Below are 17,106 nucleotides of genomic sequence, written 5' to 3' on the forward strand. Positions count from 1 at the left end.
CATCGATCACCCCCAATTCCTCCCATCAATGCTAACAGAGCGACATCTAAGGAATTTGTTGGCAATTATGACCATAATAATCATTCACTGGATAATCCTATCGGAGCGGGATCACAGCGATTTCAAAAAGAGCAGCAACCTTTCTGTGTGCATTGCCTTACTTTGGGCCATGCTAGGCCCAGCTGCACAAATCGCATTAAGTGTAGGCTCTGTAAGAAATGGGGCCACATTGCTAAAAATTGTTTCTCGGCCCCTCAGCCCATGGAAGACCCAGTCCTCACGCTTGGCATTCCGAGGCAGGATGCCACTGTTCCCGCTGCAGAGAGGGAAGGAGCGGTCAATCAGAGGCCAAATCAACATAATGATATCTCTCTCTTTCTGCTCCTTCCCGAGTTATCTCACTCCTTTACTCTGCCTCTCCGCTTTCCATTGCTCGCCGTCTCCAGGCTGCAGTCCTACTCTCATCTCCTCCACCCGCAACCAGATCTCTTGACCTCACTTCTGCCATGGCGACCTTCCCCTTCAATCCCGCACCCTTTCTTCCACCAGATCATCAAGGCGTTGTGGTGGAAGGAAGGCCTGCTCGCACCTATGTGCTCTCTGGTGCGCCGACGCCTCTGCGTGAAGATTGGGTGATTGCGTCTATAGTTCCTATGCCAAATATACTGGTGGCTTTCAACACGGTCCGAGAGGTACTCACTGATTTCTTGACTGATAAAGGGTTGGGGTTTTCAGAGATTATTCCATGCCCCCTCGGACAGGCATATATTCAGCTGGGCAGCGTATTTGATCGGGATGAGCTAGTTGCTAATAGTCCCCACCTTTTTACTGATGTGCATGTCATCTTTCAAAATCATGACAAAGGTCTGAACTGGAGGAAATTAGTTTTGACCAGGGAAGTATGGATTCTGTTATGTGGCTTTCCCTTTGATAGAAGGAATATCTGAGAAATTAACGAGGCAGTTAGTAAATTTGGGAAGTTTGTGATGTGGGACAGAGTGAGAAGTTCGAAAGCTAATCAGATGGTTAAAATCAAAGTGCAAGAATTGAGTGACATACCTGCTAGTCTTGTATTTGGAGATGGAGAGAACTCTGATTCACTCACTGTTCCAGTGGTTATTCTGCAGCAGCAGCTGATTGAGGCAGAACCTCATGATGAAGATCCTATCCCACCCCATGGTAACCCACATCCTATGCCAGTGCAAGCTAACCACCACCCCAACCAACACAATCACTTTTTGGGTCCTATTCAACAACATGAGGCTGATGCACAACCAGTCCCTCAGCTCAACATCAATTTAGCTCTGAATGAGGAAGAAAATGAGGAGATGAATGAAGAGGAGGAACAAGCTGAGATGCGAGGATGGGCCCATTGGGCTATGCCAGAAGCTAACCCAGAGATTGATCAGGAGCTGCACCCTGGTGAATTTATGAAACTACAAGATCTAATGGCTCCTATGGAGGAAGATCAACAGAATATGGATGTGTAGGGCAACCAGAGTAGCCTCACATTGACTCTGGGACAGTCTGATAGTAGTGGCAACACTGGTGCCTCCATTGTGGATCCATTGGCGCCAAGGATACCTGATTTAAATCTCATGGGTGGGCCGGCCCACCTATTGATTGAAAATGAGCCTGAGGTCTTGGCTGCAGCAGTCCCCCCACTTGAGGAGAAAAATAATGTGATGGCCCAGATACAGCCCATTATGGACATGAGTTTTCAGTTGATGGTCAGACAACACATTTCACCTACAGTTGATAGAGAGGAGGATCCTATGAACCTGGAGCTAATGATTGGATCCCAACACTATCCAACCAAGCTGGCCTCTCCTCCCACTGTTCAAGAGGAGAAGACTACAGACTTGGCTGATTCCCACAATCCTGCGAAGATCACACAAGAGCAGAACAATGATGAGATTAATCAGATTGAACCAGATACTGCTCAGACTACACTAGTCAGCATGGTTCCCAAAGAGACAGAGTATATTGAGCAGCAAGGTGAATCTTCTGGCTCCTCTGACATGTCAGCCCCACCTGGTTTCCCCTTTCCATCTTACCTTCCGGATTATGCTCCTGTAGGTACTGATGCAGAGGCTACGATGGTGTTTACAACTGTCTCAGACAACAACAACAACAACAACAACAACAACAACAACAACAACAACAACAACAACAACAACAACAACAACAACAACAAGCTGGTCAATGTTGTGGAGCTGCTGGGTACTGAAGGAGCTGAAGTTTGGGAGCAACACTTTGCTCCTAAAGAAGACCATCATAGTCACATCAAGGTATCAGTGGATTGGGTTAATTTTCTTTCAGTATCATTTCTTTCTCCTGGTAAGTTTGAATGGATCAACAAGTTTATTACTTCTAATGTCTGGGAGATCATTAAGCAAGGTTACTCTGATGATAACACCCTCCCATTTGTGATACCTACTATTTTTCCTGTATCTGACTCTAAGGACAATGCTGTGGTACAGATGGAGATGGAACAAGAAGTCACCTCTCCCTTGAGCTCTGAACAAAGGAAAGAACAACCAGCCTCTTCTACACCTGCTACTCTCAACCACAAGAAAATAAAGGAAAAAGTTCCTCTGGTTGACTCTGAGGTAAGAAGAAGCTGCAGACTTCAAAAGCTCTCTAAAGGCTTTAAACAAAAAACTTGTACTGATAAGAACTGTCTGGCTTGTCATGCACTGCCACCACTTTTACCTGCCAAAGTTGTTAAAAGTCTCAATACTTCTTTCTGTAAGGTACCAGCAAAGGACACCTCTGAGGAGCTTCTATCTAACAAGCCCAAGAAAATCAAGAGCACCCAAGCTGCCAAAGTAGCCACTAAGGAGAAGGAGGCTGATAAAGTAAGCAAAGCTACATCCTAGAATTTCACATCTAGGCTTTGAATTACAGCTTTTGTAAACAGGGCAGTTTAGCACTTTTGTGTTTCAGCTTTTCAGAGATTTGTATCCATGGGAATGACTTGTATGCTTATGTTACTAAGTATCCTGACTGTTCTGCTGGCCTGTGATGATGCTACTTGTCTGGTTAATGTCACTTATGTCCCTTTTAGTGGACCTGCTGTCAGATCATACTTGTCGTTTTGCATGAGTTTTGACAGAGCCCTGATAGATGGGGCACAGTATGAGATGCTAAAAGCACACCAATTAGGTCATGGCTAGAGAATGGACAGTACTTAATTGGAATATTCAAGGATTGAATGATCCTAAGCTGCCATCAAGAATAAAATAGAGGAAACCCAATGTGCAATTCTCTGTCTCCAAGAAACCAAGAGAGAGAATTTTGATAGTAGGTACTTGCTTAACTTCTGTCCTAAGAAACTCAATAAATTTGATTGTCTACCCTCAGTTGGGGCCTCTGGTGGTCTGCTCATTGCTTGGAATGACCAAATTTTCTCTGGGCAATTATATCACAGGAACAGTTATGCCCTTTCTGTTACTTTCACTTCCAAACATAATGGTGACTCATGGATACTGTCCAATATCTATGGACCCAGCCAAGGTGAGGATAGAAGCAATTTCATGGAATGGTTCAGAAACTTTCAAATGCTAGATGAGAACAACTGGTTGGTGATGGGTGATTTTAATCACATCAGGTATCCTCATAACAGGAGTAATGAGGGTGCCAACATCAATGATATGTTGGCCTTTAATGAAGCCATTAGTAATCTGGCTTTAGTGGAAATCCCCCTTAAGGGTAGGAATTTTACTTGGAGCAATATGCAAGATCAACCTTTGCTGGAAAAATTGGATTGGTGCTTTACCTCTGAAGCTTGGACCCTTAACTTCCCTCACACCATGGCTTATCCTTTGGCCAAAACCACCTCTGATCATGTCCCCTTCATGGTCAAGATTGGTACCACTATCCCCAAATCCAATATATTCATATTTGAAAACTACTGGATGGAACACAGTTATTTTCATGAGGTAGTTAAGCAGATTTGGACTCAAGATGTTGATGATACAGATAGTGCCAAGATTATTGCCTCCAAATTCAAAAGGTTAAGGAAGGGGCTCAAGATCTGGTCTAGAAATATCTCCAACCTCAAGCAGATTATTGAGAACACTAACTTCATGATTCTATGCTATGATCAGTTTGAGGACAACAGATCTCTATGCACTGTGGAGGATAATGGAAGACAGATCCTTAAGATGCATCTGGCAGAAATACTTAAGCAATAGCGTATCTATTGGAAGCAAAGATCCACCATCAGAAATATTAAGGTTGGGGAAGCAAATACCAAATACTTTCAGGCAAAAGCAACTATTAAGCACAGACATAATTGCATTGCTATGCTTAGGGATGAGTTCAACCAGGAACATCACACCCATCATGCCAAAGCTGCTATTCTCCTTAGAGCTTTCAAAGAGAGATTGGGCACTGTTGTCTCATCTCAAAACCCTTTATTACTTCATCACCTCATCCAAGCAGAGACTAACCTGGCTGAGCTTGAAGTTCCTTTCACTAGAGCAGAGATTGATGATGTGGTGCATCATATGCCCCCTGACAAATCACCTGGACCAGATGGCTTCAATGTTGCATTCCTCAAAGCTTGCTGGACAATCATTGCCCCAGATTTCTATAGATTAATTGATGACTTTCACTCAGGGGCAGTTAATCTACAAAGCATCAATTATTCTTTCATTACTCTGATTCCCAAGAATGACTCTGTGGCCACGTCGGCTAAGTTCAGACCCATCTCCCTTCTCAATTGCACCCAAAAAATTCTTACTAAGTTGTTGGCTAACAGATTACAGAAGATTATTTTAAAACTCGTTCACAGAAATCAGTATGGCTTTCTCAATAACAGATGCATTCAAGACTGCCTGGCTTGGTCCTATGAATATATCCATCAATGCCATCAATCCAAGAAAGAGATTACCCTATTGAAACTGGATTTTGAGAAAGCATTTGATTTGCTCAACCATGAAACCATTATTGAGATTCTGCAAGCTAAGGGTTTTGGGAGTAGATGGATTCAATGGATCAAAATGATTTATGGTACTGGTTTCTCATCTGTCCTTCTTAATGGTGTTCCAGGGAAATAATTTTTATGCAAGAAAGGTGTTAGACAAGGTAATCCTTTATCTCCCCTCATCTTTGTCCTGGCTGCTGATATGTTACAAACCATGTTCAATGAGGCAATGACAAATTCAATGATCTCCTCCCCTCTGCTACACCAATCATGTCCTGATTATCCAATCATCCAATATGTTGATGATACCATTTTGGTTGTTAATGCTGATCCTCTTCAACTGAACCACATCAAGAATCTCCTATTGCATTATGCTGCCTACACTGGACTCAAAGTAAATTATGGGAAATCTACTATGATCTCTATCAACACTCCTCCTTAGAAGATGACTGCTCTATCCACTCTGCTTGGCTGTAAGATTGGTACCCTTCCTCACACATATCTGGGTCTGCCACTTTGCCTCATCAAACCCAAAATAGTGGACTTCATGCCTATGATGAGAAAGATTGAAAACAGATTGCTGAGCTGCTCAACCATGCTTTCTAGTGGAGACAAACTCACTCTCATCAAATATGTGTTTGCAAGTATGCCCATCTACTTCATGTGTTCACTTACCTTACCTAAAGGTGTGATCCAACAAATCACTTGCTATCTAAGGAACTATTTCTGGAGAAAGTATGGTACATTGGAATCTGGCCCTGCCCTCATTGCTTGGGATTCCATCTGTAAACCTAAAGCACATGGTGGATTGGGCATTTTGGATATCTCTATCCACAACAAAACCCTTCTGATGAAATTCCTCCACAAATTTTTCAATAAGGAAGATGTCCCATGGGTTAATATCATTTGGGAAACTCATTATCCAGACTCTCTCCCAAGTGACAAACTGATTGGTTCGTTCTGGTGGAAATCGATGCTAAAGTTGCTTCCTCTTTATAAAAGTAAAGCAATATGCACTCCTGGCTCTGGTGATACAATTACTTTTTGGTCTGATAATTGGGCTGGGCAACCATTGCAAGAGAAATTCCCTAAACTTTGCTCTTATGCATGCAACAAGGCCACTTCCATGGTTGAAGTCATAAACCAACAAGATCTCAGCTTGTCATTCCATCTACCAATATCTTCTCAAGCATTCCACCAATTCAATGAGCTTTCTGCAATGCTAGCCACCAGAGAGACCTCCACAGATAGGGACATTTGGAAATATACTTGGTCCACTCAACACTACTCTTCTATGAAGATGTACAAGAATATTCTGGGACCCAGTTTTGAACATGGTGTTTTTTCAAGACTTTGGAAAACTACCTGTAGACTCAGGTATCAGATATTTTTCTGACTTCTACTTCATGACAAGATCAACACCAGGAATATGATATCCAGAAGAAATATGCATCTACCAGACTTTTGCTGTGTTCTTTGCTCTGAGGTAGTTGAAGAAACTCTGGGTCACCTTCTCTGGGATTGTTCACTTGCACTCTCATGTTGGGACTTTATTGCCCCTGCCAGACAAAGGGGCATTTCCACTTTTGATGAGATCTCAAACATCTCCAGACATCTACCACAAGACATTGCATTGGATATCATTCTATCAAGCTGCTGGGGCATTTGGACTGTAAGAAATGACAAAATATTTTGATCCACTCCAACATGTCTAGATACCTGGAAGTACTATGTGAAAGAAAGACTCTGGGAAGCGCAACTTCGAGCAAAAGCTAGGAAAGCAGAGCACCTCAAGTCCTGGTCAGAACTCCATTTGTAATATGATTGTTATTCAGTTTCCTAGAGAGGGTGTTGGCTGAAGGTGACTTCATGCCTGATGTATTTTATTTTCTCTTTTGTATGTAATCACTTTAATTTAATGAAAATACCGTAGAACGATTGTTCTACGGTCAAGGTTTCAAAAAAAGGGGTTCCGAGGCTAAATAGGACGCTTTCTATGCCATTGTGGACCCACACAGCAGTGACAAAATAATGGAGAGGTAGACCGTTTGACTTTTCAAGCGCCTAGCAAGGTAATTGTTTTATTTCAGGATAAACGCCTAGTAAGTAGGCGCGGCGACGTGCAGCTATGGCCCACAACGACCCAGCGTTGTCAACATAACGAGCCGGGTGATCTGACAAGCGTATTGCGCCAAATAGATGAGCGTGTCGAGGGAGCACATCAAACTATCCGATATGTTAGCTACAACACCCACTGGTACTTGGATATATCATATAGTCTGATTGCTGCGAGAACAAGGTATAGCGTACAGACTCGGCTCATCCAAATGAATCACGCCTTTCGGGCGAGCGTGTTTGGTGGTTGCCATGATGGCGGCAGGTTGTCGGCGTTGGTCAAAGACGCATTCGCGGGATGCTACCAAGTGCAAGTGAGACGCCTATTGGTCCGGCGCGAATGGAGGATCAGGTGACGGAATAAGTTTTTGAGGGGTCAGTGAACAAAATAAGACCCTCCAGTCCAGAGGTCATTTAGTAAAAATAATACACGATAGGCAGGCTAGATGACTGACGCCTTTCGATTTCAGCTCAATCATTGGACAAACATGCAGATTCATGCTGCCACACAGGTACAAGGCCTGAACTTCTGCATCCACATGTTGAACTTCGTCACACGCACGCACCCACGCACCCTTTTGCATGAGCAGCTGAGCACACCCTCGATCACTCTAGATGAAACAATTAACCGGATTAAAGTCTCAACATATACGAAGAACTACCCCCGCATGTACCGTATTAGAAATACATAATATTTTGGACATGCCTTCAGTAAAAAAAGTAAAACTTCAACTACTGATATCTTTTTAGTTATTCCATCTTGTTTGAGATAATACGCATAGATATACCGCTCTGGAAAAGTGGGTAGCTATCTAAAAAACAAACGCATACATATATCTTGAAAATGATAACTATAGTATCTTTTAAGTCTTGTACATGGGGCACATGCCCCCGCGTCACCCCCATCTCGGGCGACTCGGGCGGCTCCCCAAGCCCTAGATGCCATGGTCACCACCACCTCCCTCCCTTCCCTCCGCCGTCGTCGGAGGACGCTGCTGGGCTAATTAAGCCCGGCAGCCAACGGGGGTAACGGGGGTTCTCTTCCCTGGATCGCGTAGGAAGGGGTGGGGCGGGACCTCCACGTGCGTGACGGCGCGACCGTGATCTATTCCATGGCGGCGTGACATCGTGCTTCGGGTGGCAGCGTGGCTGCCTGGTGGCGGGCCGGCTAGTGGCGGCAGTATGGAGAGGGCGTCATGGAGGTCTGGCTTGGCCAGATCGGGATCCTGGGGCGGTGGCCCTGGAAAGTCACGGCGGGTGAAACTCAGGTGACCCGCAGCGGCATGTTGTGGTGATGTCCATGGCCAAGGCGGAACTCCGCCGGCGATCTGGTGGGTTTGGCTCTGGATTAGATCGGATCATTGACGGTGACGAGCATGCGTGTGGCCCGTCCCGGCGGCTCTCGCGGTTTGGCGAGGTGGGACGGCAGCCCTTCCCCGAACTCCAGTGGTGGCACATGCAGACAATGGTCAGTGTGCCATGGCTCCCACGGTGGTTGTGCTGCTACGGGTGGTCGCCGAATCTGGGAGGCCATATCTAGGGCTTTGAAGGTGGTCTGGCCGATGCACATGATGTCGGATGGATGCTCGTGGGACAAGCTCCGGGTGAAAACCTTGTCTACGACAGATGGTCGGAGCCAGTGATGGTAACACCCTTGGCGGTTTCCTTCTTGGTGGCATCATTGAGGTGAAGATCCCGCCTAGTTCCGCTACCTCTGGGGAAAACCCTTGATCAGTTGATCAGATGATGATGACACTCAGGTGTCGTCCCTGAAGGAAATATGCCCTAGAGGCAATAATAAAGTTGTTATTTTATATTTCCTTATATCATGATAAATGTTCATTATTCATACTGGAATTGTATTAACCGGAAACTTGATACATGTGTGGATACATAGACAAAATACTGTGTCCCTGGTATGCCTCTGCTAGACTAGCTCCTCAATCAAAGATGGTTAAGTTTCCTAACCATGGACATGAGTTGTCATTTGATAAACAGGATCACATCATTAGGAGAATGATGTGATGGACAAGACCCATCCGTTAGCTTAGCATATTGATCGTTTAGTTTTATTGCTATTGCTTTCTTCATGTCAAATACATATTCCTCCGACTATGAGATTATGCAACTCCCGGATAACGGAGGAATGCTTTGTGTGCTATCAAACATCACAACGTAACTAGGTGATCATAAATATGCTCTACAGGTATCTCTGAAGGTGTTTGTTGAGTTGGCATAGATCGAGATTAGGATTTGTCACTTCGAGTATCGGAGAGGTATCTCTGGGCCCTCTCGGTAATACACATTATAAACTTGCAAACAAATGACTAAGGAGTTAGTCACGAGGTGATGTATTACGGAACGAGTAAAGAGACTTGCCGGTAACGAGATTGAGCTAGGTATGAAGATACCGACGATCGAATCTCGGGCAAGTAACATACCGATGGACAAAGGAATTACGTATGTTGTCATAACGGTTCGGCCGATAAAGATCTTCGTAGAATATGTAGGAGCCAATATGAGCATCCAGGTTCCGCTATTGGTTATTGACCGGGGAGGTGTCTCGGTCATGTCTACAAAGTTCCCGAACTCGTAGGGTCCGCACACTTAATGTTCGTTGACGATATAGTATTATATGAGTTATGTGATTTGGTGACCGAATGTTGTTCAGAGTCCCGGATGAGATCACATACATGACGAGGAGTCTCGAAATGGTCGAGATGTAAAGATTGATATATAGGACGATGGTATTCGGACACCGAAAGTGTTCCGGAGGGTACCGAGTATTTGTCGGGTCACCGGAAAGGAGTTCCGGGCACCCCCGGCAAAGATATGGTCCTTATGGGCCAAGTGAGGGAACACACCAGCCCTGGTGCGCCCCTACAGAGGCCAGCCCTATGAGGAGGAGAAGTAAAGAGGGGAGGGCAACGAAAGTGTGGATTAGGATTCCTACTTCCTTCCCTCTCCCCCCCCCCCCCCCCCCCCCCCCCCCCCCCCCGGTTATATATAGCAGGGGGTGCGCGCGGCTTGGGAGGGACTCCAAGTAGGATTCCTCCTACTTGGGCGCCTCCTATGGCTGTTCCTCCTCCCCTCCAACCTATATATATATATATGTCGGGGGCACCGCTAGAACACAGAATAACAATTGTTAGCCGTGTGCGGCGCCCCCCCTCCACAGTTTACGCCTCCGGTCATATCTTGGTAGTGCTTAGGCGAAGCCCTGCGCGGATCACTTCACCATCACCGTCAGCACGTCGTTGTGCTGACGGAACTCGTCTTCTTCCTCGACACCTTTGCTGGATCAAGAGGACGAGGGACGTCATCGAGCTGAACGTGTGCAGAACTCGGAGGTGACGTACGTTCGGTACTTGATCGGTCGAATCTAGAAGAAGTTCGACTACATCAACCGCGTTGTAAAACGCTTCCGCTTTCGGTCTACGAGGGTACGTGGACACGCTCTCCCCCTCTCGTTGCTATGCATCTCCGAGATAGATCTTGTGTGAGCGTAGGAAATTTTTAAAAATTGCATGCTACGTTTCCCAATAGTCCCCCCCCCCCCGGGGCGTCATTCTTGGAGGTGTGCATTAGCATGAGGGATCAGTGGACAGTTCCAGCGGTGGAGCGGCATGCCATGTGACGCATCAACGACGTGGAGTCTTGATGGCTTGGCGCGGCAGGGCCTCGGCAACGGATGCGTGATGATGGACGTGTGTAGAGAGGTGGCAATGTCTAGCGCCGTGATGGCGTCGACGGCAGGCCTGACAAGGCCGATGCGTCAGTACCTGCTCTGAAGATGGATCAGTGGAAGATGGCGGCGGCGGCCTCTGAGAATGCGCTGCACCGGTGTGTGCCCCAGACCCGGCAACGCGGCTTGGTTGGGGCCTCAGGCTTTAGATGTTAGGCTTTAGTGTGAGGTCTGTTTGATATTCGGCTCCGACATTCGGCACCCCTTTATCAAGTGGATATGAGTAGCGATAAATGTTGCTAAGATGGTGACTTCAGACTTACATATGTATCACTTTATAAGGTCTTTATGCATATAATTAACAAAATGGTTGCATGCATCGTCCAGATGCAGAGGCCCATGGTTATCCTCCTTTTCGAGAAGAAAGTCTTGTACAAAGACTGTGTTATAAATTAGTTGTCAAAGTTGCATCCCAAAGATCGTTTTAACGTCTAAAATACCGCTTATTTGCGTTCGGGGGGGGGGGGGGGGGGGGGGGTGTTGAAAGTAGTAGATCATAATGCGGTATGCATCTTTTGCTTTCTCTTACCGCGGAACAGAATAAATACTGCCTGCAATAACCAGCTGCCTAGCTTTTGTTATTCTTATGACGACAACTTCTAGATTGGTGCTAGTACAAGAATAAGAAAATCTAGATCAGATGACAGTCAATGTCGATTGAGAAATGGCAATTTGGAATTCGACTGAGCTATGAGCTATAGTCTATTCTCTTTTATTACCATCATCCAACTTGGTGAAGATGCCGAATGATGCCCAACCGGAAAAGATGAATGATTCCAATAAGTTCTTCTTTAGGGGACTTAGGTTCTTCTTTAGGGAAAGGAATACAAAAGAAGTTAGGTCACAATGAAAGATAAGAAGAGTGACCTCCGAGGGTGTAATTAAATGTATGTTATTATTTATTTGTAACAGATAATTAACTGGACAAGGCACTACCGGAAATGTTTTTAGATTCCAAAGTTAAGTGCAGTTTAGCATATCAAAACACGCGGAGAATAACTTGCCAAGAATGTAAGCGGTTGCTGTTATTTCCTTTTTAAGGGATTAACTAACTAATATTCTCTCCCCTCTCACAAAAGAACCCCCAACTAATGTACTCTATAGTTGGCGATTATAAAACCAAAAAGTAAGCATGAAAACATCTAAAATAGCTCACCTTCTAATGGAAATACAGTTGACAGAGACCTTCATAAATCCGCTAATCTCACTAAATTTCTAATTAAGGCATCTACGTGTGTGTGTGTGAATATAAACATCCAAAAAAATCAAAAATGATGATTACCCCCGACCTCTGTATCGAACGATCCATACAACCATCTTTATTGCATTATTCAACAAGGTCTTACAAAATAATACATAGATCAACCTAAAGCCATCTTCTTGACGAAAATTATCACCCTACCTACAAGATTAATGATGTGCCCTGACCGCACGTCACGCACACCAAGAAATCCACTGGCCTCACCAAGCCGCCCGCCGACTTGCCGGGAGCACCAACCGGTCTAGCAGACCCTCAGCGTGCACCGCATGCGCACACTATGTAGAATTTGTCGCCGCCTTCTTCCGCAGTCTTATCTTCAGGAGCAATCAATGCACTGATCTTGTCAGACCCTTCTGCCGTCTATGCCACCATGACGTCAAATAACGTCTGCCTCATGCACGCGTCTATCAAACATCATCTAGCACCGAGACCCTGCTGCACCTTGCTGCCAAGACTCACTATCGTCAATAATGTAGATGGCACACCGCTCCTCCTTGATCAACGCACGAGAAGCATACAGAGACCTGTCCCAGCTACCAAGCCAAACACTTATCCCTCCAGCCAGTGTATAGCCCCAAAGATGATGCCCCCGTGGGGGTGACGACGTAGGAACATCACCATCACCCGATCCGGAAAGTCCGATATTTGAGCCCTCTCAAGCCAATCTTCCATCCAAATTCTGCTAGCAAGAGGTGTTTCTCATCCACGAGAAGATAAACACACACTTTTCATTTAATAAATAGACTTGTTTTTCCTTTTGAAAAAAATCATAGACAAAATGGTATACTTACAAATCTTGGTGCAAAATTGTGACCATGCCCGATTAAAAAATAGCTTAAAGAGAAATTTTATAAGCTTAGGGTGTACCCAAACCTCTTGTCTTTTTTTATATTTGTGTATACTATAAATTCTAAAAATAGATATGTGCTCAGAATTATAGAAGTTATCCTAGACGTCCAAAAGTTCACTTTATGTTATGGTGTTTGGGTGAAACCAAAAAGCAGAAACATATGTGTTTTATATACATATATATTTTCTACCACTTGTTTGTTTCGTATATGTCACCCATCTTTGGCTTTTTCTCCCATTTTTCTTTGTGCGATTTTGCATAACATTGTAGTACACTCATGATATTTTTTCTAATAGTTATTTGCGTTTGTGATTTTATTCCCACAAAACCATGCCATGTCTAAAACTAGAGGGTGTACATGCCCTAGGCTTAGCCACAACTTTCTAAGAGTTATCACAATTCCCTCCTAGGATGGGTATGATCAGAAGAAAAATTGCTTAAAATTTTGCATATAGCATGAAGTAAATTCATGGTTTTGCTTAAATTTTTCATTACCTTTTTGGAGCAAAGAAAACACATCTAAGAAATAAAGTGTGCCAGCCAGCATGGTATAGGCATGCATTTTTGCTCTCTAAACTTTAGTGTATCAAAATATTTCCAAGTCTCTCTTAAAATAATGTTTAGCATAGTTAGTACGGAACGCGCATATATAGACTCCGGATATTTCCTTGCAACAAAAGGCAACAGAAAAAGCCATGAAAGGAACATAAAAACGGCAATCTAAAGCAAAGGGACATCACCATGATAGTGGAGAATCGCCCATCGCAGCGGATCAGCTCATTTGTACCTCACACGATGCTTACAAGAAGTCACTCAATATCATAGCGACCGCTGAAAACAGTATACATAGTCGCAAGCACTTTATCTTTCCATATCTCGTACGAAATATCTCCCGATTCTTCGCGTGCAAGCACTCGAGGTAAACCGCACCGAGGACGATGGTACTGATCTCCTTCAAACTACGAGGACGACAGGGTTAAGGGCTTTTTTGCTTTGTCTCTTTTGATGTGGTGGAAACAATTAGCAAGTATTGAGAGGCCTATAACAAGTCACAAAAATATATGGAAAATAATTCCTGATAAACTTGTCAATGCAATTTTGGCAAAAAAAAAGGGTACGTATGACCGCATGAGAGCTTGGGGATACACTACGAGTTATGCAACCTTCTGGCTACCGAGAAAGAAAAAAAATGTCGGCTCGGGATTTTTCCTGTCATATTTGACATGGACATGCTAGCTGCTCGCATCCATTCTTTGCATGTACATGGATCTTTCTTATCTTTGAAACAGTAGTTCGGCACTGAAAAGATACTCTTCTCGCTAAGTTTCGAAAATGAGATTGTTCTTTTACGAAAGCAATCTCATGGGATATTGTGTACTCATATACCTACATGCCATGTCGAGACCCACTAGATTATTAGCATATCGTTAAGTAAAGTGTAGTATGTATGTGACAACTTCCAGGGCATTTGCATGCACAGAGCTTCCACCATGCCATCATTTTCTCGTACTGCTATTCTCCCGGGCGGGGCGGGGCCGGGGCTGACATCACGACGCGCCGCGGCTGGAAACGGAAAGCAGACCGGGCAGCGGCATGCATGCATGCGCCCTTGCGATCCACGGAGGAACCGAACCAAATCCTCATCGGGAATCGCGCCCCGGCCGGGCGCGCGACACCGCCACCTTTTATCCGATCTCGCCCAGATCTCGCCGCGCGCGGTGTCAGTCAGTGTGGTAGAGTACGTCCTGGTGCTAGTGCTAGTTGGAGGTGGCAGTACTACCATGCGTATGCATCATGTTGCAACTTGCTGGCGGTTTTATGCCCGGGGTGAGTGAGATCACGATCGAATCCGCGGCCCTTTTCCTGGCATCGATCCGTCGTCCCGAGCAACTTGCAAAAGCTTGATGTGTTGCAGCGCTAGACAGTACCAAGTACCTTGCGTAGCTCCTCCCCTTTTCTTCGTTTTATGAGAATAATAATCAATCCGTTTTTCAAACGGAAAAACGAGCTAGCTAGCTTCGAACCTGCATTCACCGGCAGTACAGTTTTCTACAGAGTACTCGTCGCTGTGAGAATGACACGCAAGGCCTGCACTACGTGCGTTTACATATATAGAACCGTCACATAGTACTACGTCGAATCTCCGGCCCTTTTCGACCGTGGCATCGATCCATCGCCCGCCCAACTTGCAAAAGGTTGATGTGTTGCAGTGCAGCGCTAGATAGATAGTATAGTAGGAGTAGGAGCAGTACCAATTACCTTCCGTAACCCCTCCCCTTTTCATCCTTTCGGTTTCGGGAGCATAATATTCGGACAAGCATAGCATGCAGCGGTACAATTTTCTACTCCCTCCGTTCCAAATTATTCGTCGTAGAAATGGATGTTTCTAAATGTATTTTAGTTTTAGATACATCCATTTCTGCGACAAATAATTTGGAACGGAGGGAGTACAAGGCAGTACGTACGTGCGTACGCTACCAGATCCTACGGAAAAGTATACATATAGATTGGGAAATACTTCTACTACTACACCTGTGGACTGTGGTGCATGGGCTACAGCTAGCTAGCGCGTGTGGTGGTGCGTAGCCTGGCCCTGGCCCTGGCCGTGCATGCAAGTGGCAGGGCGCGTGCGTATCACGCCCCGCCACGTGGCGAGAATGTGCCCGGCGGCAGATACGTCGAGATCACTCGCTCCTCCGGCCAGGCCACGGCCCACGATCGATGATGGACGTGCTTTTATCGGAGAGATGGACTCATGGACATGGACGTGCCGGATATGGGGAGATCGCCGGTCGAATGCCCTGTCGGGAATACCAGAGGGACAAAAATCACCCGTCTGCGTGGAAGCAAGTGGACTTCATCTGGTGCAGAAGCATCAACCAAGCGACGTTTTTTCCCCAACTGAAGCAGGGCGCCCCTATGGCAGATCCTATTTGACGCTTCAGGCGCGCGTTACTGTGCATTTTGCAAATGGCGCCTGAAGCCCTCTAAGCTGGGCCAGCCCGTTTAGCTATTTTTATTTCCTTTTTTGCTACATACATCTCAGTAACATTTTTCGAAATTGGTGAGACTTTTACAGAATTGATTAACTTTTTTCACAATCAATAAACTTTTTTAAAATTTGATGATTGTTATAGAAAGTTCTGCAAAATCGATGATTTTTATTTCAAAATCGATCAAATTTTTTCAATTCAATGATCTTTTGTAAAACAAATGATGAACTTTTTAAAATTTGATGAACTTTTTTCAAATTTGGTGAACTCAATTTCGATGAACGTTTCTTCAAAATCGATAAACTTTTTTCAACATTGTTGAACCTTTTTCAAAATTGATGAACTTTTTTTTTCAATTCAATGATCTTTCGCAAAAAACAAATTAAACTGTTTTTTTTCAAAAATTGGTGAACTTTTTTTCAAAATCGATAAACTTTTTTCAACATTGTTGAACCTTTTTCAAAATTGATGAACATTTTTTTTCAATTCAATGATCTTTCGCAAAAAACAAATTGAACTGTTTTTTTCCAAAAATTGGTGAACTTTTTTCCAATATCGATAAACTTTTTTCAACATTGAACCTTTCCAAAATTGATGAAGCTATTTTCAGTTCAATGATCTTTCGTAAAAATGATGATTTTTTTCAAATTCAAAAAAATTTCAAATTTGATGAACTTTTTTCACATTCAATTAACTCAAGTTCATGAACTTTTGTTTTCAAAATTCGTGAGGTTTTTTTTTCGTTTTTGAGATTTTTTTCCCTGGTTTTTTTCTCAAATGTTAATGTATAGATGGGTCAGTCCACCGTCGCTGGCACATGGGCGCCATGGAGCTTCCCTGGCGCCTGAAGCGCCAAATAGGAGCTCCCGCCTATTGGGACAAGGATGAGGAGCACACGAGTGCGCAGCTTGTTGAAATCATTACGAGTCACTTTTTGGTTCGGAATCCTTTGCACAGTTACTTGAGTGATTTTCACATTCATGATACATCGGTCGTATGTATATATGTACAGTCCCAACCTGTCCATACATATCTACGGAGTAATATGAACTGCAATGGAGACATGACATTGATGGGTAGGACGTGGCAAATAAAGTCTCACAGACAGAAGCAAAAAATTCCACAAAGCATTGAATGACCTTACCGTTGGTGTGCATGTCCATCGTGTAAATAATGGATTAACCTATAAAAGCACGGTGGTAACAGTGA

The sequence above is a fragment of the Triticum urartu genome, chromosome 1 (genome assembly GCF_003073215.2).
Source record: "Triticum urartu cultivar G1812 chromosome 1, Tu2.1, whole genome shotgun sequence".
Lineage (NCBI taxonomy): Eukaryota > Viridiplantae > Streptophyta > Magnoliopsida > Poales > Poaceae > Triticum > Triticum urartu.